Source organism: Tribolium madens, unplaced genomic scaffold (assembly GCF_015345945.1).
Source record: "Tribolium madens isolate multiple individuals breed KSU strain unplaced genomic scaffold, Tmad_KSU_1.1 Scaffold_97;HRSCAF=244;Tcas5.2_LG3a, whole genome shotgun sequence".
In the NCBI taxonomy this organism is placed as follows: Eukaryota; Metazoa; Arthropoda; class Insecta; order Coleoptera; family Tenebrionidae; genus Tribolium; species Tribolium madens.
Genome location: NW_025401069.1, coordinates 7976324 through 7998152, shown reverse-complemented (window position 1 = coordinate 7998152; position 21829 = coordinate 7976324). Strand labels below are relative to the sequence as shown.

General features: G+C 30.6%; 1 protein-coding gene across 3 annotated transcripts in view; it reads left to right on the top strand.

Annotated features, from left to right (window-relative positions):
- The first annotated feature begins 5953 nt into the window (after window positions 1-5953).
- LOC123014605 (nephrin) overlaps window positions 5954-21829 on the top strand; it is a 135794-nt gene continuing 119918 nt past the window's right edge. For all 3 annotated transcript variants that reach the window (XM_044413804.1, XM_044413806.1, XM_044413803.1), the window contains exon 1: window positions 5954-6314. The gene's annotated coding sequence lies outside the window, so the exon portion shown is untranslated. The remainder of the gene's footprint in view (window positions 6315-21829) is intronic.

Here is a 21829-nt window from a genome sequence, read left to right as displayed (position 1 = left end):
ATTTATTTAAAACTTAAAATTTTTAATTTGGAAAAAGTTTTTTGCTTTTTTAGCAGATTCGGATTTATTGGCTAAATTTCTTAAAAAAGGACTGTTGTGTTATTTTTGTACGATGTACCGTTTTCGAGAAAAACCAATTTTTTTAAGGTCAAATTATCGCTACAACTTCTTGAGGCAGCATTTTCAGTTTATACGAACTTTTTTTCTTATTTTAACCAAAGGGATTACCCTCCCATATCTTTTTTAACGTTTTTTTGGACACTTTTTACATATAAAAATTTCTTTTACGGTTGGGATTGACCTTTTAGCAAAGTATCATCGATGACCAAAATAAAATTATAGGAAAATGGATAACTACGTGAAATATTAATTAGGCCCTTAGAATTAGATTTTTAGAATTGGTGGTGCCAGAGCTAACAGCGTAACCGGCTTTTGACCCTTCACTMCGCTTTAACCACTTCAAAGCAAAGTTGCTTTAGATATTTCTTGGTTAAAAGGTTTATTGTATGAGAGCTGGCAAGAGTTATTCTATAATTATTATTGTACCACAGTTTTTGATGTTTAGTTAATAAAAGTTATATCTCATTTGCAAGTCTTTATTTACAGTAATACGAGTATTATATTATGCAAAACAGATGATTCAAGTTTCTGCAATATTGAAATAATCATTTTATTCACATCCCACAGCGTTGCTTTGCCTGTAATTCGATTATAACCCACTCTCAAGCTAAATATATTAAAAATATGGTTTCTACTAAAATATTGAAATACAGATAATTGGAAATACCATACTAATAAGTATGTGTCTTAAAACTAAGTTTCTGATCCATGTAGAGGTAGATATAATGATTATTGCTTTTTTTGTCCAAGAATTTGTTTATAAGTGTGATTAGTTATAATTTTTTAATCACAGTTGTGTGTTACCGTTCAAAACTAGAGTTGTAAAACCTTCATTCATATATGCAAATGGCTTGCATAAAATAACGAAGAAACTGAAAATAGCCACTAGAACAACTGGTTTAATTTTTCTATTGACTTGCAAGTTCTTCAGCACAACCTCCCTTTATTAGACACATGAACACCTCTGTCTCGCTTGTATCCATGTAAAAGCTGTACTCAAAGAAAGATTATTAAAAAAATATCTTGCGACTTTTTAAAACTAGAATTCATTCATAAGTTGTTTCCGTTCGGGTTTAGTTATTTGTAGTCAACTTGTTTACGTAGGCGAAAAGAGGATGAGGGACTGCTTCAGGCATTAGAGTCGAGGTGATCTAGCAGTAACGATGACCCCAGGTTAAAGCCCAGATATTATTAAGGTTTGTAGTTACTCACCAGCTTTACTTCGTCGCGTGGCTGGTGATTCTAAACGTGGGTTTCTGTATGCAGTTCCATCGTAAAGTCCGCTTTTTATTACGCTCATCTAAGCCTACGTAATTTGCTCATAATGACTTTTTCTGAATAAAATTGCAATAAATTAACAACATCTCATACTTTATTTCATTAAATTCTACTCAAAAGTATTTTTGCATTTTATGGATCTTATTAATGGTGTGTCCAGTCCATTTGTTCCAGGCTCTAGGAATTATACATAAATATCTGGATAGGAAATACCTAAACACACATACTAAACTTCCATAAAAACTTTTTATTTTAGTAAACCAGTACTTGATAAAAATGTTTTTGTTAATTAAATTTGATGCAAAACGACAGTTTTAGTGTAATAAATGTAATACATTATAAGCCAGCTCTAGAATTTTGTGAAATTTGATTTTATATTTATTACCTACTTTAAAATGTATAAGTACAACATCTTGTAATGAGTAAATCGTAAAAGCCAATAGCTACTTCATCTCATATAACTATGACCAACTAAATCGTTCTGAGTTTTGTGACTCTGCACACAGCCATTCTGTGTGAATTACCTGAAGTTCCAATAAGTGTGTTCGTTTAGATTTCAAAGCATGCTCACTGTTTACAAATGGAAATTTAAAAGCAATTTCTTAAGATGGCAACGAGAACATTTTTCTTTCAATCTTTCGGCTGTCGGTGTTTCAGAAAGCAATTTTCTATTTTAAATGTTGCACGTACAACGTTTTTACATTAAATTTATAAATGAAGCAAAAATGTAACAAATTTGCTATTTCTTATTTGTTTATGAATATGTATCTTATTTAACATAAAAGCAGCATTTTAAAGTTTTAAATTTAAGTTTGTAGGCAGAGTATACGTTTTAGTTTTATTTGTAAACAGTTTGGAGAATATTAATAATTCTTTTGGTACTTCTCTGACATCTTTTATATAAAACATAAATATTCTAAACGTTTAAAACTTTAAACCGTTTGAAGCTGTAAACGTGTTTGGTTTTAGTTTTTTCTGCTCGAATATGTACCTACTTAATAGAGTATCAGTATAAAATGTTAAATTAAAAAAAAGTGTAGGCTAAGTATGCTCAAATGGTGAAACCAAGAGTTGTTTAGGTTTTGAAAAATACACAGAAGTGCCTTCTAATTTAATAAAGTTTAGAAGTTGTACTTTGCAGTATCAATATGGAGTTAAAAAGATTACATACTTCTTTGTAGACTATACAGATACAGGTTTTGGCGTAACTAGCAACTTAGTGCAGGATGACCGTTTTATTGTTTTGTTTATCTCTAGAAATTGCTGTTTCATAGCTTTTGTAGTAAGAAATAAACTTGAAATGTTGAGAAAGGTTAATGCTAATAAAATAATGATTAAGAAAAGCCACCGGTAGTAAAAGAATTTTTACTACACTATGTTAAACTTTGAGAAAAGACATTTGTGTTTACAGCAGTTTTTTTTGTTTACGTTCAAAAAATTGTGTCGTGTAATATGTAAGTAATAGAAGATATTTCAAACAACAGTAACTAATTAAACTTTTAACTAGTTGTTTCTGCTACAGCTTCTGACACCGCAATAATTAGAACTTACATAAACGTGAACGTTATTACCGTTTAAGTGAGCTTGACGTTGCGTATTCAATCTTAAAAGGAAATAGAATATTGTTAATTTCGGATCAAAGTCAAGCGGTGTTGGGTAAACAAGTAGCCGGATGAACAGAACTCAAACTAGTTCGGTGCATCAGCGACGCATAGTCAGTCCTTAGAGTCCTTAGACGATTAGCTACCAGCAAAGCAAACACTTATATAAATAATGGTTTACATGATGGGAGTTGGTGGTTGCTCATCATTAATATAACCCGCATTAGTTCCGAAATAATCAACAATGCGCTAATTATTACCCATCTCGGTGGGTGAGTTAGTTATTGCCAGTAGGTATAATACCAAGCTCCGGTGATGTCGATATCGATACGAATATATCTACAGTATGGTAAATCTTGCCCGGCCATAATATTAAATAGAATACAGGGTGATTCACGAGGAATAATGAGCCTGGCCAAATTCTCGATGCAACCACCATTACTTTTCGCAAGTTGCTTTCGCAAGGCTCATTATTCCTCGTGAATCACTTTGTATACCTACACGTATTAGAATGGAAACGAAAATTTACTTCATATGAGCCTTCATAATTTAAAACAAAATTTTATTTTTATTTATAAAAATGCTTTACCTTGAATTTCGGAAATAAATCAATTTGTTAAAATATAAATCTTTTTTATAGTAAATTTTTATTTATAATGTGATGTTACATGATTTGCTTCTACTACTGCTAATATCAAGTACTTGTATTTCAACCCACTGATTAAAAAACTTTACCTGTTAACAATGTACCGTGCGATCAAAAAAAAAAATAAATTAGAGTAGGCGGTGATTAAAGTCCTTCAGATGGCAATCCTGATTTTTGACATCAAATGTTAGCGGAAACTTTGACAAGTTTGCGTTTTATTCCTTTTGAGTGAAATAATGTTCACTTTAAAACAGAAAATTTTTATTGCTGTAATTTTGAAAATGGTGGATGGTCACTTTCACTTTCAGTTTGTGTAGAAAATTTCCAGCCCAGATTCCCAGCCAATGTGTTGCCGAATGTAGAATTTGATCGACGTCTTATTTTTTTTTTTGATCGCACGACAAATAAGATGAATCAAGTCAAAAAAAAATCAGTAAGTACTAAATATGTACTGAAAAGATTAAAAAGATCAAATTAAATACATAATACTTTGTTTATGTACTTTTATGAAGTTCATTAGTAACCTTTAAATTACAAAATTTAACAAAAAATCATATGGACTAATCTAGTCTATCGCCTAAAATTATTTTTAACTATACAGCGTGTCTCAAAAATAAGTTACAATACAAACTTGTGTTTACAAACGCCATATATTTCTTAGCGTTTTTGGATGTAGTTTTATATGACAATGTTTTTAAGATAAACTTTTATTGGTCGATTTTGCTTAGTTTTAAAAATAAGATGGTTTTTTTGACGAAAACATGCATTTTTTAAAAACTTATTATACAAAAACTAAGACATCTAGAAACATTTTTTACTACCATAAAGAAGAAGGTACAAGCTATAAGGTTGTAACATTTTTTTTAGTGTGTTGCATTTGCAAAGATAAAAAGCGAAGGCGTTCATTAAAAGTTCAATAACTTAAAAAAATTTAAATGGAACATCGTATTTATTGTTTTTGCATTTAAAAAAAATATTAAATTGTTTTTCTAAAATTATTTACTTTTAGGTGCTTATAATCTATAATCTAAAACTAAAAAGATATTTAATGTTAAACATTCAAACAATAATTACTGTTGTTTCAGTATCCAAAAAGTGCACTCTTACACAAGAGATGGAAAAATATCACTTAATAATCACATTTATGTTAAACTGAATCCATTATTCTTTATTTTTACAATAAAATAATTCGAATTTTAGTATTTATAACGACTTTTACAATCTCTGGATAAATCAACAGATGGTGGAATTACTATGGTTGCCATAGTATCAACAATGTTCATATATTGATAGGCATTGTTGCTACAATTAATATTGAATGTTAAATATCTTTTTATTTATCAATTCTAGACATTAAAAGTTTATTTTTTTAGGTAGACAATTTATCAATCTGTTAGACGCAAAAATAATTAATAAGGTTTTACATTTAATTTTTTTAAGTTATTTAACTTTTAACAAACTTTTGCATTTATTAATCTTTACAAATGCAAAACACTAAAAAATTGCTGCAGCTTTAAATTCTGTACTTTCTTGTTTCCAGAAGTAAGAAAAAAATTGTTCTAGCTGTTTTCGTTTTTGTGTAATAAATTCTTAGAAAGTGCATGTTTTTGTCAAAAAAAAAACGTCTTATTTCTAAATCTAAGCAAAATCGGCTAATAAAAGCTTAATAAAAGCTTTAAAACATTGTTTTAAAAGGCTACATCCAAAAATGCGAAGAAACATACGGTGTTTCATTTAAAAATACAAAAGTTTGTATCGTAACTTATTTTTGGGACATGCTGTATGGTTGAAAATAATTTTAGGTGATGCACTAGATTAGTATCTATGAAGGTTCTATACAATTTTTTTAAAATTACTTAAAATACTATTCAAAGGACTTTTTCAACTCGCTGGGACTTTTTCAACTCTAGAATAAAAAAGAATGAGCCACTACACATTTAATCAAGTACTCTCTTTATGATTAAATATTAATGCATTAAGTAAGGGTTTAAAGACTTTTATTGTCGATTTTTACAATTGAGTATAATATTTGAAGCAAAAGTTGAGAAAAAGGAGACCCAACCCTCAGGAAGCTCAAACCATCATTGCATTTGTTCGCTTCATAATGTAGAAAAAATGTCCAGAAATTGGCCCTATTTTTCAGTAAAAGTAGGATTCAGGGCCAGGAAAGATCAGATGCTGCAAAATAATGATATCCCCACCTAAGGGTTTTCTGCTCCCACCCTGGCTGCTCCGTCGCAGAATCGAGTAGCATTGCGCGAATTCTGTTTTGCTCCCCAGTCCAGATTTTACGAGCGGATCGGTAGCGTAGAGAGTACAGAAAAAGCGATTCGCGCCCCATATGAACGATATGCAGGACTTTTAATTTGCCACCCTCGCACCAATTTTAACATTTAGCAGGTGTTTCTAGTGATGGTCATGTCAGACCGTGATTAAAACCTGTTCTACATTGACAATTTACCCTTTCACATCAACGTGATATGCTTTGTAGAAAGACTCGTTGAAGATTCTTCTATGTAAAAGTGATTTAACTCTCTTAACTGTAGTGTTTGGATCTCTGTAAATTATACCTGAAAACAGGTTTAAAGTTCTTCCTAGCGACTTGACTTTTTTAGTGAATGTATGAGCTTTCTTCCTTCTTACAGGATTACTTTGACTTCATCTCATAGGTATGTCTCTTTTCATTTCTAGCACCCCTCAATGTCCTTTTCCGGATGCATTATGTATTGTTTCACAATGCGATAGATGTCGCTTCATTTTTATTTATTTAGATATACTTACAGATATAAACAGATACATAAAACTCGATTCTGTTTATCTAAATCCCTTTTCTACGTTCAGTAAATTTCGTTTCGAACCGAATTCAGTTTCAAAAAGATTTCATTATTATTTTATTTGCCAAATTTTTTCTCATCCTCGCTTCCGTTTTAACAGAGATAGGATTATAGCATCCCGACAACTCGTATTTATTTTTTTATACCGCATCAAAACACTTTACGTTTCTAAAAAAAAAGATTTTTATTGTGTAACGTTTTATGATTCTGTACATAAATTTACAAAATATATTTTCTGATTACTTTTCAGGGTTGATGTATTTGTTTTATTTTTGCAATCATCTGCACGAATGATGAAAAAAGTTAAATCTATTTGATGAGTATAAACCAAATATTTGCAGAGAAAATGGAAACTTAGATTGTATCAATTTCTGTTTTCAGAAAGTCCCCAAGTTCATGTGCAATCGTGACTTGACAAAAGTTTGTCCTATTAATAATTTTTCTGAAATATTTTCCTTTAGAAATGACATTGATTGATGAATAATCAAATTTTGTAAATCTGGTTAGTCATGAAAACGTTATTACACAGCTATAGATAATACACAGTAGGTAATTTCTTTTCGTTATAATCGTTTTCTCCAGAAGCATTTTATACAGAAAGCTGAAAAGAATTTCCAGTGTAATATTTTATACATCTAAAGGTCACTGAGCTTAAAAATTGTCACTCGACCCTTAAATTAGTAAAGTCAACAGGTAGGCGGTAATTTTTGTAACGTATGTCGTAGAATTAAAACGAATTTACATTAGCTTTGCAACAGTTAGATTCATTATGGGTAATAAGTTCAAAAAGTACTCTCTCGAGAGCAAAGTTTTACGGATCACAAAATTTATTTCAATTATAATTTTTTTCCGATATTTAAAAAAAGTGTATCTGAGTTTACGAGGGATCAGTTACTGAATGGTTTGAATGTACATAAAAAATTGTATTTAAATGCTTCAATAAATTGTAGGCTCACTTCTTTGCGAACATTCTTGGAGGAAGTAGTTATAGTATTAGTAGTGGTATTTCTTTTTTTAATCTTGAATTATAAATGTTTTAACAAAATTTGGAAGAGAGAAATAGTTTAAATGTATTTTAAATTTTAATTTTAGTTTTAGAGGCGGTATCTATGTCTTGAGCATTATTTTAAATTATTTTTCCATCTACTTTAATGCCATTTTATGCATGTGATTTTGCAAGATAAACGAGCATATTATTATTATTATTATTATTGTGAACCAGTTTAAAATTGGTCATATTCTTTCTATTAAAACGTGTGTGGTTAATGAATCTGGGTTTGAATTTTACAAAATTAATTTAAAATGTTGCTTGCGTACATTATTAATGGTCTTTACTCTATTATCGATGGCATTTACCGATTTAACGAGTGGCAACTTTTAAATGGGTTTTTTATCAAGTTCTACGACTTTGTACTAGCAACAATAAAGAACGCTTATTAACACATAAAATTTACATTTTAACAGGATAAAAACTGCAGCGTAATGTTGATGTTATAAGGAAAGGCTGAACAAAATGAAAATGCAAATGTGTAAACGACGATGTAATGACAAATATAAATCATTTTGTAAAAAATGATAGGACCGATGAAACATGCTTTCAGTGGACTTGTGGCAAAAGCAAGTATCCAACAGAAATTCGTGTTTAAACAAGTATTTAAAAAATAATGTTTTATTTACACAAGCGTGAGGGACCAATTCGTTTTAGAGATTGAATTAAAAAATATGTATTTTAAATTTGTTAGCATTAAAAGCGACTATAAATCAGATAAATTCAGAATTATTATGGCCGGGGAAACGGGAACTGCAAACAACATGGTCAATATCAAGCAAGGTTTAACTTATCATTTTTTCATGAGCGTGAGCGTTATTTGAGCTTTGTGGTAAAAACGCTTTTCGTTAGATATCTGCCTTTGACATTACAGTTCTATGATCTCGGGTCTTCAGCTGAGATGAAATGAGAAATATAAAATTTCACCACGATAGATCCAAGACTTTTTATTATCTACTATAATAAAAGGAATTGTCGATTGTGACACGGGCATCTACAGTTTCTAAATGCATTTAAGTTTTTGTAAATTTTACAGGTAGCTGCTGGCTAAATTATATTCTTTTTGATTCAGTTTCTAGAAGAGTGGGCTGATATGTCATGGTAGAAAAAAAGATTTGATTTAATGACATTATTGGAAAGTTTTAAAAATAATACATGTATTTTTGTTTTTTTGGTGCCAGTTAGAAATTGAAAATTAATAGTTACTTAATAAATAAGCGATTAAGAAAAACTAATTTACCAGATTTTTGAAATTTACTGTAGATATGTTTTGAACTATTTTTAATGCACATTCAATTTTACTCGTAGTACGTAGTTATATTTTATGTTCTTTTGACCGTGTAGGCGGTTTATGCAATATTATATTACTCAAAGAGCTTTTAACCAGTCTTTGTTTCAAAGTAATTCTACACCATATTTTAAAACATTTATATAGATAACAATAATGAACTTGTCATTTATACCGTAATTACTGCAAACTGCAGTTGCGTAAAATATGCTACATTGAACAATGAAAACGTGCACCTAATGGTTTGAACATAACACAATTTAATATTATACAATGATAAAAAGTTTAAACATTTGACAAAATGTATTACCTATACATACAGTAAAACAATAATTTTACGCAACATAGCAAAATCCATAAGTTAAAACAGTGCAATCAATAGGGTTTCCTGAAGTAAGAGAAAGACAAACTATATATCGACGAATCAAAACAATTTGTTACTAAGCCTACGTATATAATAATCTATCTTACTGTTTTCTATTGTTTTTATATCTATTCTCTCGAACTCATAACAGAAGCAATACATTTTGCCTATTGTATTTGTTTACTACATCTTATTGCACAGACCAGTTTCCGTCGCAAACCAAAAGTAAGTATAAAAGAATAAATAAAGCAATTTTGTGATATTTTGAAACGATTTACTGAAATAAAGCAATTTTGTGATGGAATGGAATTACATTTTTTTTATATAATGTCCGAAATCATCAATTACAAAAACATATTGCACTTTTGAGGTGGATGGTCTAGTCTAGTCAGATCAGGACAATAATACTCGGCTGCTAGAAAAAACATAGTACGTTGTTATACTTTCTTACTTGCTGTATGTGACCTTCACTTTGCATTTGTCAAAGCAAGAAAAAATTTTTCATTTTGTAAAATATATTATTTTGTTATGTGTAAAAATCACAATCATCTTAAGAAAAATTTTTGGAGGACCTTCTTTATTTTAACACTATTATGACAGGAAGTTTCTATTAATGTATACTTTGAATAAAACAGTTTATGTAATACTGTAATACTTTATGTTTATTGTTTTAGAAGGCTAAGATAGAACAAAAATCATTTTCCAATTATAATTTTTTTCTTGGGAATATTGCACTGGACAAACGAGAAAACGAGTATAAATCGATCTTCATTTGTTAGTTACCTGTTAAAAAGTAAGTTAATGTACGAATGTTTCTACTTACAATTACGCTTTGAAAACAGTTTGGTTTCTTTTTGTAAAAGACCTCATCGCTATGCTCAGCATAAAATCAACAAATCTGAGATTTTATTAGCAATCTACAGTATCACATGCATATACATAATAGTGTACGTTATACAGAAAGTAAATTCGACTTGTTAGAGTGTGCATTATCTTGTTAGCACATGCACTCAGGTAATTCGTTTAAGCAAAAAGGAAGGTTTGCTTGATAATCCGCAGCTCTAGAGTTCGTAAAAATAGAACTAAGTAGCTTTTCTATGAATAATAAATTTTTCATAAGGAAACAACATTAATGTGATTTTTTATGAGGAAATCTGCATTTGATAATATTCAGTAAGCTGGTGTTTATAACCAAATCGATTCCGTTCGCCGCGAATTGAGTAACATGTTGGTGTTAACCTCTAATAAAGCGAGGAGAATATCCCTAAATTAACTCTCGTTCATTTGATTTTATAGAGCTAGTCGTTGTTTTTCTTTTTTTAATTCCACTTTGTGATGTAAATGTCGCTACAATGTAAATAACGTTGTTTGTTGTTATTGGATGTGAACCGTCAAGTTCGCCAGTAAAACTCGAGTTCGGTCGGAATTATCGGCACTCATGCTACGACTGACTTGAAAATAAGTTTAGCTGTAACACAAACACAAACGGCTGTTGCAGTCGTGGCGGACGTAATTTCCTCAACTTCCTTTTAATCGCATATATTTTTTTAAATATCTAAATTGAAATAGCATTGTGCTGCAAATGTTGGCAACTTTAATTCGTGCATCGATTCAGACTCCGAATGTATAAATTCAACTTTATGTAGGCATAGGCGCCGGATCTGGCAGTGCCCAAGTCCGGGCTTTTCGCCGGAACGCTTTTTCATATTAAATTAGAATATTTAAAAGTTGAGGAAATTACTTCAGAACGCAGAATATTAGAAATCTCGTCGAAAGGGTTAAAGACCGAGTCACCGACGAAATATTTAATTATACTTTCAATGAATTTATAAAACATTGCTCTGCCCTCATACATTAAATGTTATTTCAGTTTTGCACACCTGCAAGCACTTGAGCATATTTCTAAAGGTACTTAGTTGAAAAGTACACCGGAAAAAACCTTTTAATTTTATCAAATATTTTGATCACCCTTATTAACAGAGCTGTGCATGCAGATTTAGATAGCCAGCCGGAACTGAAGATTTATAAAACAGGAACACTTTAACCTTCACCTGATGAAATAAACATTAGCACTGCAAGAAACGTATTCGTTCTAATAATTACTATGGCTTGCAATCCTTGTTCAACAATTACTCGCTGAATATGAATTATTGTCTAAAAGTGAATGGACTTTCAATACAATAAAGAACTTTTACTAGCTATTTATAAACCACGTAATTATAATTGATTTTTTCACAACTCAAGTACATTTTAGGACGTGTTGAAAATCAACCTAAATAAAAAATTGAAAAACGTAGTCGCTTAAATTATAATAAACGAACCATAGATTTAGTGATATATTATTCATTTTGTGCTAAAAGCTTCTTTCGGTGGAAATATCTATTTTTCCATTATATTTTAGTAGTCTCTTTGTTGTCTTAATATTTCATATATTTCTGCCATTAAATAAATTGACTGCTAGTTTTTGCAAAAGCTCTAGCTTTAAGTATCTTTTTTTATAAAAAAAAAAACCTAAAACTGACATGACAGTCTTCTCAGTTCTTTTCGTTAAATTAATTATGCTTGTTTTATTTCTAACTTTTTGGATTTTTTACATAATAAACTTTTTTCTTAGAGAAAATAAAAAAATACCCACAAGTGTCCAAAAATGTCCATTCACTCCGGTGTTACTATGTGTTGATGATATAATTTCATTTCATGAAATTAAAAATTGCTCTTCAAATAAATTATTTCTATTTCATTTATAAACAAATGTCAAACTAACTACGTTTCTTTCCTTGCATATACATAGAAGGTTACACAAATGATTTACTTGCTATACGTAGCAAAGTTCTACTGTAAAATTTACTAGGTGCAGCAAAAGTATAAAAGTGCTTTTTCTGCTCATTCTATTGACTTCTAAAAAAATTTTTTGAGAAACAAACAAACCACTATGATCCTAAAACTGAATATTTTGTAATAACTTTTTAGGAGTATGAAACATTAAAGGTAGGCAAACAGTTTTTTTATAAATCATAAATTGCTTGTCAAAGCATTGTCAGAGCAGAGCAGATAACTTGGATTGCAAATGCAAATCGTAATTAAAATTAGATCAAGACGTAAATGAAATTTGATTTTTGGGTTGCATCGTCAGGCTCATTATCTTATCTGAATCACCCTGTATTGTATTTGAGCTAAAAAACTGTTGGCAGTGTAGCGGCATAAGGTCCCGCTTTCCGGCAGGTAGGTCCCAACTCCAGTAAAGTCACAAATTTTCCAACGATTCTTAGGAAAAAACAACTATTACGCGACAAAGATGGTTAAATTAACATCTGTGACGGCGCTCAAGCTATCAGGTTTTAGTAAGGTATAATTCGTAGAAAATCCTAATACGAAAGTACTTTTTAAAGTATGCAGCACCGAGGAACGCAGTTAAATAATTAATCTCCAAAGTTTTCGAATTCTGATTGCACTCTGAACGAGACAATATAAGGGAAGTCAAGTCCAGAATATACGATGCAATCAGAAGAGCACGAAAGTTTTAATGATCAAGAAAATGTCACATGAAACTTTCTTACTTCTCGTATGTATTTTCAAGGTAAGATTTCATCGTCTAAAACACTCCCCTTGCCACAATTGGGTAACACTGCAGAACGTTATTAGAGCTAATTTGTTCATCCCAAATACTTCAATAGGAATTTAGAGAATGCTTTAGAGCGGTTGTCTGTGATATTTCTGTTTTAATATTTTTAAGTTTTCCGCATCATTCTGCAGAATTAAGAGATTTATGCACCAGCTTTATCAATTATAATACTTATAATTACAACGATCGCTGGTGGTTTTGTTTCCATTATTAAAACAGGTGAAAATTCTCACGCAATTCATGCAGTATTTATTATTTATTAAATGCGCAAGACCCTTCAACACGCATAACTGGCCGCAACGTTATGATTTATATCGGCGCCAGTTTGCAGCTCTTGATTTCAAAGATTCGCCTTAGGAATATTTACGCAACTCATCCTACATCTCCAAATCCTACGCCCAATTTGCAACTTTTACTTCTTCACAATAATGGCTTTTTTATGTTTTTCTGGTGAATTTATGGCGTTTTGCTCCTGCATATTAAACATTACCTCGGAGAACAGGTATTAATATTTAATTAATAGTAAACATTCGCAAAGGTGAACTTTGTTCATTGTTTACTTGAGTTGGGGCGAGTCGTACGAGTAAATGCAAATGTTGTTAAAATAAATGTAAGGACTAAAACGATTCATTTTACGCACAGTTGTTTCTTTTAAATAAGCTTAATAAAAATTTAATTAAATAAACTGAATAAATCAAATCTCGCTCTTGTACCTAATTTAAGAATTTTAATTACTTTCAAACTTTGAAGCTTCCGTCGATAACGAGCAAGAATGATACTTGTATACTTTCCGGGGATAAACATTCTTACTTGCTGGGATAATTTTCAAATTAAATTCTAATTAAATTGTATCATTTATTATACCGAGTAGCTATTTATTTGCACTAAGGATACAAATTAAACAATTAGTAATTAATATAAGCCACTTAATTTGTTTATTAAAAATTAGTAAAAAACATTAATGTTCGTTACAGCTTTAGGTAATCTAATAATGAATATTGAGATGATTTTAACAAAGAGTTCATACCTATTACGAATTATAACAAGTGCTCTATCTCAACTTAAGAAAAGGAGTCTTCTTGAAGTAATTTAAGTTCTCTCGAGAGAAGCACAGCAAACCTTAGCTGCTAAGTTTAGTGCTTTAATGAGGAACACACAATATTTACGCATATTCGCACAACTTAAATAATTAAAGCAGTCTTATACAACACGCGAGGACTAACTTCTGACCTTCACTAACCATCCATCTATTCTACTTAGAATTAAGTCCAAATTCTCATTACTTATTTTAGATGCAAATTTGTAAATTAAGTATTATTATTTTTTTGTGCGATTAAGCTCTATTTATTTGATTCCAAGACAGGTGTATTTACTCGTTGCTAATTCAAACCTGTTAAGTATTTTGTTTATTGTTGCTAACGTCAAACTGGTCGGTAAGTATTTAAAGTCATCGCCAAAGTATTTTATAATTTGCCTTCATTTTGATTCTCTAATAAACGCGACGGCTTAATAGTCAAAAGGCGATTGAATAATTTAAAATTTGAGGGCAAATTACAAAAAATAGTATATAAACTCGTTTCATAAAACCTTGAAGCGCTCATTCTTTAAAATTTGAATTCGTGTCTCAAGACGAGCCTTATGAAACTTGTTTTTTAATATACTATTTGGCATTCTAAAACGGTAAGTAAATTTGTAAAATATTTTATTTAAAGAAATTAACAAAAATCATTCGCGCAAAAAATGTCATAAGCTTGATGCTTTCGTGATGAAAGTGTGTTAATAATAAGTAAACAAATAAGTTGCTAGGCGAAATATACAACTAATTAATACTACTTTTAATTACTCCTATACACTATTTTTTTTAAATGCATGCTGTCACGTATTATTGTTAACTTCAGCCGAAAGGCTAGTTTGAAAGAAGCTCTCAACGCACTCAATTGAACTTCGGTAGCAAATCATCTATTTCTGCCACGCGACTAAAGTTAGGGGTACCTTCTTTATTCGACATGACATCTATTATAGTCCAGTTACAATTGTAAAAAAGTAAATTAATCACAAAAAGGAAGAGCAATTTAATTTTATGTGGATGTAGGAAACGAATGATTTTTCAAAAGAAAAAGGCCATATTTTTAATTTAACAATTTTTCACGGTTTTTTTCTGTTTTGGTGTTAGCTGGGATTGTTTCATTTGTGTTACACTAGTGTAAATTAATCATGCCACACATTAGTATTACACCCGGTCTTGTGAATGTGATGTGATCACTCTGTTTCAAAGGAAATTTGATATGCTTAACCTGTCCAACAGGAGTTTTCAAGGAGTTAGAATTTGAAATTAATAATTACAGTCTAAGGTAGGTTCCACAGTGCGATTAAACGTGACCCAATCTGATATAAAGCAGTATATCAATTATATGCAAGTAGCGATCTGACGTCTTTGTATATTACTGTCGTCGTTCTGATTGCATTCGTAATTATCGTCGCCATCTTAACTACGTCTGTGACCAAAATCCACTCGAGTGTTACATTTATTTCCTTTAGTTTTGACATATCTTCGCAAAGATGCAATAACGACTGAAAATCTAATTTTATAAAAATCTCAGGAAAAGTATTATTTCTTATTAGAATGAAGAATGATAGTTATATTGAGAAGAAAGTGGTTATAAGACTGAAAAAGCTATTACATTTTCTTCCGAAGTTTCTTAAAAGTTAGCTGTATTTTTGAAATTATTTTATTATATTTTATTTTTTACCTACTTTTTCTATGGAAATACTTTTCTAGATCAACAAAATCAACAAAATAATCAACAAAAATTTAAATTGTTTTCTGAGTGCATTATGTAAAGTAAAATGTAATAAATAGTGGTTTACCGTATTTGTCATGCCAATTATTATTGTTTCGAGCAAAAAACATTGGTGTTCCATTTGAAAAACTAAATTTAGTAGCATTTCCGGCTACACCGGATGTGCCAAAAAAATTTGATGCATTTACTAAGAAAATAAGGAATAGTATTATTTGAAAATTTAGTTTTTGAAAAAAAAAGTAAGTTTAGGTGTTATCGGCCGGGGCGACTTGGACCGAACATCCTGAATAAACACAACATTTGGACCAGTATGTAATTGATAGATGTTAAAATTATCACTAGCATAACTGAATTAAGATAAAAGTTGATTGTCATAGGCCTTGTGGAATCAAGGAAAACACTACGAAATCAACTTATTATTACTATTACAAACTTTTATTTATTGATTAATTTATATTGACTAATTTAGAAGCTTATATCAAGTAGCAACCAAAAACAGATTTGAATTTTATAAATTTGTGTAAATTGGAAACAAATGTTTTACAAGTAGTATGGTGTGGATTTTTAACTTTTAATATCTTTGTACGTATGACTTTTAAACCATTAAAATCAGAAGGGAAATTTATCGTTCTGCATGGAAATAACAGAAAGTAACTTTTTGTTTGACTAGCTCGTAAATGATAAAATAACTGCGGAGGCGTTTCAGAAATTCGTAATATTGTGTGGACATTTGAAAGCTTGTTGCTCGTCAATCACGATTTCTATTCGTCGTTATCACAGTTAGGTTTTGTGTGTAGGACAATTGATACAAACCATTAATGTCCAAAACGTGTACAGCTGATCGCAAATGAAACACTAATATCCAGTAATTAAGTTGATTAAATATGACAAGTCTCCATCGCGTCACAAATGATATGCAAATGTGTGAGCATGAACAAACGTAAATCCTATCTAGTCTGGTGGTTTTAAAATGGGCTTAATCAGTTATTGTAATCGTTAAATCGTTTGTAAGGCCCAGTCGAACGACAACCTGTCATGTTTGGGAGGACACAACGAGCCCTGCAAATGCCATTTGTCTCCTATTATCCGATCTGGACACTCTTTGTTCAAAGTGGATGAAACGAACTTTATTGAAAAAACAGCAGGTTTATCAATACATTATTAGGAATTTAGTTTGGCGATCTATTGGCCGTTTTGGTCTCCGATATATAAAACGGGAAATTTGATCGCTCGACAAACTTGCGTTGATTCGAAAACTATAAAACAAAAACTTTGTCCGTACACAAAACGTCGTCGACAGAGACGGATGACAGAGGATGTGAAGTTGGCTTCTATCGACGGACATGCCATTTTTTCCGCTTGATGAATGAAATGATTTATGGTTTAATGCGAATGATTTAACATTTTTTCGATATGTGCTTTATTGAGTGTATTTTGGATCACTTGTGCAGAAAACTATAAAATTTTGTCAATGTTATTTATTTTACGGCTAATTCGAAAAACAATAAATAAAATCTCCTTCAGTCGTAAATTTTATAACGCCTCACACTTTGTATATAAAATATATTAATGCCACACTACATAATTTTGGGGTTATTTTGTTTATACGAAGCCAACGTGGATGACATGCTACAGGAAAATTTTGAATTATGAACCGTGAAACATTTATTGACCATTACGTACCCCACAACTTTTCAACACTAGCGGAAATTTTCAAATCATATTTTTCTACTACCATATATCAGAAAGTGTGACACCGCCCAAGAAATTTGATAGGAGTACAATATAATTAAAAGCAGAAATTAGATCTTATAAAAATTCATGCATAGCAGTTATTAGTACATAAAACTTTTGTAACAAGATACTTTAAATAAGTCTTATTCTCATCATTTAAAAGAATATTTTTGTTTGGAATGAGAAGAAATTTTACACTATATAACTATAATGATAAATTGAATAATTTTACTAAATTAAAGTAAAAAATACATCATTCAATCACTTAGAAATTATTCAAGTTAAAGGAAAAAATATTCTAAACCAGGTGTTTTGGCAGAAAATAGCAAATTTTTGGGCACATCTTTATTAAAGAAATGAAATTTTCTCTGAAAATTGAAAAAGCTTTTTTGCTAATATCTACTGTTTTTTATTTTATATTTTTTTGTAGGTTATCTTTTAATTTTGATTTTATCTTGACGCAACCACTTGGGTTTCTTTCTAATAAAATAAGAAAAATGCGTTACAGTAAGAAAGTTGGAGGAACAAACAAACACATTAATATATAATGTAAACATTTTTCAGCAGGAGAAGTTTTTTAATGTAAAAATTATTCCTCTGGTCTGAGGATTAAATGCGAATTAAACTCACATTGGAAAATTAAAAAAAAAAAAACAACAGTTGCTTTAAAATACGCACCTCGGGATTAATTTAGGTACAAATAAATACATACTTCCAGCGTTTTATTTGAATATAAAACAATTTTCAAGACTATATTTCTTAATGAATTGTTTGTACAGATGAGCAAAGCAAACTGTAACAAAAATTTTATTTGAAATTAAAATATATTTAATTTCGGGTAACTTCCAAGTTGAAATGTTTTATGTTTTGGTCCATAAATCAAAAAGAGTGCAATAAATGTTTTCACAAGGTTAGTCAACCAATCGGCAATACTTTACAGGTCCTAATAGGTACGTTAAAAGTGATATAACATACATTTTCCGTGAAATGAAGCAGACTAATTTCCTCGGTTGGGCTAATCCGTGTTTGCCGTTAACTTCACCCCATATAGATCGTTCATCATTGAGTGTCCCACATCGATGTGTCGTGCTAGAGGAACCGTGGAAAACGAAGTACGGCCCTAGCTATGGACCTAAATAACCTCATTCTCCTACAGTCGACCCTAATTTTTTATTTTTTAACCAACGGTGTGGGTGAATTTTAATCGTGAAAATTTCCATATTTTAGATTTTGAATAGATGGATTATGTTCGTGGTCTGTGTTCAGAATGAAAGGTGCTTAATCACTTTGAGAGATTTGTAATTGCCTGAAAAATTAGAAACACTTTTTTGTAAGAAAAAAATTAAAATTTGCATCAAAAACTAGGGAACATATTTTCTAGATCACCATTTTTCTGAACTCTCTATTTTTCTACAAATACGTTAATTTGAATTTTCATTATTAGAAAAGTCAACATCAACTACTCAATGCACTGGAGCTGACATATCCATACCTCAACTCTCAGAAATTTAAATTCAAGATTGCGTATGACTGACGTGACAATACACTTTGGAATACGTAAGCCGTACTTATAAATAAATATTAAAAAAGTTTTTTCAGAACATACGCTTTAAAAATCTTATTTCAAAAGGAGAAGTTCTAAAAATCAGAAAAATGTGTAAATATTATTTGTAAGTGAATAGTTGTCAGCTGTTTATGCTTTAAAAAATTACAAGATCTGCTTTTATTTCCATTATCGAGGCTAAAATTGTGTTGGAAAACACACACGACTACATTTTTATCTTAATTTTTAATTTTAATTGTTACTGCTTATCAAAGCTTTTGCACTTAGGACTTTTTTTCACATTTTCTACAATTTTGGGAATGGTCATGTGACGACCTTTTTTGTCTGATTCACTGGCGGGTCGCAAGTGGTAAAACTTTTCCTCCATTCTCCTGAGTCCTACAATTGCATTTTCACAAAAGCAATTTTATCGAGTTAAAACATTTTTAGTTTTACTCTTACATTATTACTTAAGTTTTAATGACAAATTTTATAACTTTGAGATAAAAGATTGGTTATCTTTAAGAATAAGAGAGAAGCTTTCAGCTAATAATATAATAGTGAAAATTGTGTCAGCAAAATAAATTGATAGAGTAGTTATTTACACTTACAATAAAAGTTGGTTTTCCTCGGGGGTAGTTTGTAAACTAGAAGGCAGAGCAAACAAATTAAAACTGTGCAGGAGAGTTGTAAGATAAAAAAAGAAAATATATAGCTTTCATAAGAAAAACTTGAAAAAGAATTTTATGAGCACTCAATTAAAAGTTGGAATAATAACCCGCCACAAACTTGACTATTTACTGTCACAAAAGAAAATAGAGATGTTTAAACCTAGATATTATTGTTTGCACTTTGAGTATTAATTATGTCAACAATAACTCTATTGAGCGCACTTTCTTCCCCCATTCTCAGGCTACATAAAGATTCTAATACCTAACTAAGTTAGGAGATTTATTGGGATTTAAATGCGTCTATAACTAGTAAATCATTATCGACAATGATCAATCGTGTTATGTACGCATCGACTGAATAATATTAATATACCTAATTACGTATTCAGTGTTCGACCACTGCATTTAATAATCAATTTGGCTAATGACTGATATATTGCCCGATGACCCCAGAATCTGCTGACCTGGCCAGGGCAAATAGTCCAATGCGATTGATGAGCAACCACCCATATGCTTATTGTCAAGACGATTATTTACTGGCATTACCTGGGTAATGAATTATTGGCTCGACTTAAAGACGTACAAATTGAGTCATTTTATCAATTCAGCGATATGGAGATGGTTTTGGTTACCTTATTAATGATCAAATAAAACTTTTACCCCAACATACATAAAACAAAGATAAAATTAAATGCTTTACATCAGGATACATTTTGTAATTAATTTTCTTGATACTGCAAGATAGAATAAAATAGAGTAGAATAAAAGTACTTAGGAGTAATTTTGTTTTAGCCGAGGCACACTATTTAAATATGTACAAACAAATGATTTTAATGATTTTCAAAACTAAAACGAAATAATTTTTATTTGTCGTCGATTAATCAAAAAACATATTTTTATTATAGGAAGAGACACAATAATAAAAATACTGTTTATAACTAGCAGTAATATATAATGTTCCGCCCTCTGAACCGCCGCAGCAAAGATTTGTTTCAATCTTCGTGAAGAGGTTGTTCATTTAAATTGTGACAGGTATTGGCAAAGCAATATCGCACGTCTGTTTAACAGTTTTCCATTTGACATGGTCGTAAAAGGTCGACTTCTTCAGAAGTCAGTGAGACAGACCAAGAGCACCAATATATTTCCCTTGACATTTTTTATTCCCTGCAGTTCTAGAAACGTTAAATTTTGCTTCTGTTCCACTTTGATATCATAACCACAGGATTTCCTTTAAAATACTTAGATTTTGTCACGTCTATGCCACATAAATATATATGACATTTTTTTCAAAATATTCTAAACTTATTTTTAGTTTATTGCTTATTTAAGTTATTGCGTACCTATAATGTTTGTGGTGGAGTGCCAACACCAGCTTGCTTCTCAGTCGTTGCCCGATTACATTTGACTATTGACAAGGAGTTAAGTGCGTTGCAGTACATGATTTGATGTATACGACTTAACGGCAGTTTGTGTTTTGATCCTGAGGTTTGTCAAAAGACCTATTAAATCAAAGCAATGGTTTGCAGTAATGTTCGAGACAAAGGATTGAAGAGTGTTCAAGTTTTAAGCCGGAAGTCACTGCTAAATAAAATACGAGTTTATTCTTCACTTTCTAGTCAACAGTATAAGAGTTTAATAAGTTTAAGTATAAGAGGTTTATAAACTTGTTAACTTCATAATCACAATTTTTTAATAGACTTAATGCAGCTTTATTCTGTTAAATTTAACAACTTTCAGTCTAAAACTTCTGCTGCGATATTGGGAATTCTGATAAACTGATGCACTTCTGCCAGGTATTAAGAACCAATAGACTGTTGCGATATATGCGATTGATAAAATCACCTTAAACTTTGCTTTGTTACCTGTGCACTGATTCAATAGAAATATTTTTATGTGCTATTTCCTGAATCTGACAGAGTACAAGTTTGTGGCAACTTTTTAGTTTAAGTCTGCATAATGGCAGTTTGCAGCAAAATTACTTAAAAGTCGAGAAAAAAACATTCATTCTAAACTTTTCACTGAAGTTTACATGTGCGAAAATATGATGAAGTCTTCTTTCTCTAAGTGCTAATGCTTAGTTGTCTTTATAAACTTTGTTCTTCAAACTTATCTTCAAGCAGAAATAATTAAATTCTGCCATAAATTATATCTTGTAATTTATCGCTGTTTGAAGGCTTGTTTCTTCTATGGTGAATATTTGATTTTGCGATATTATGTTAATAAGCAAGCGTAACGAGCTTTAATGGCCTGATTTAAAATTGAATGATGGACACATCGTT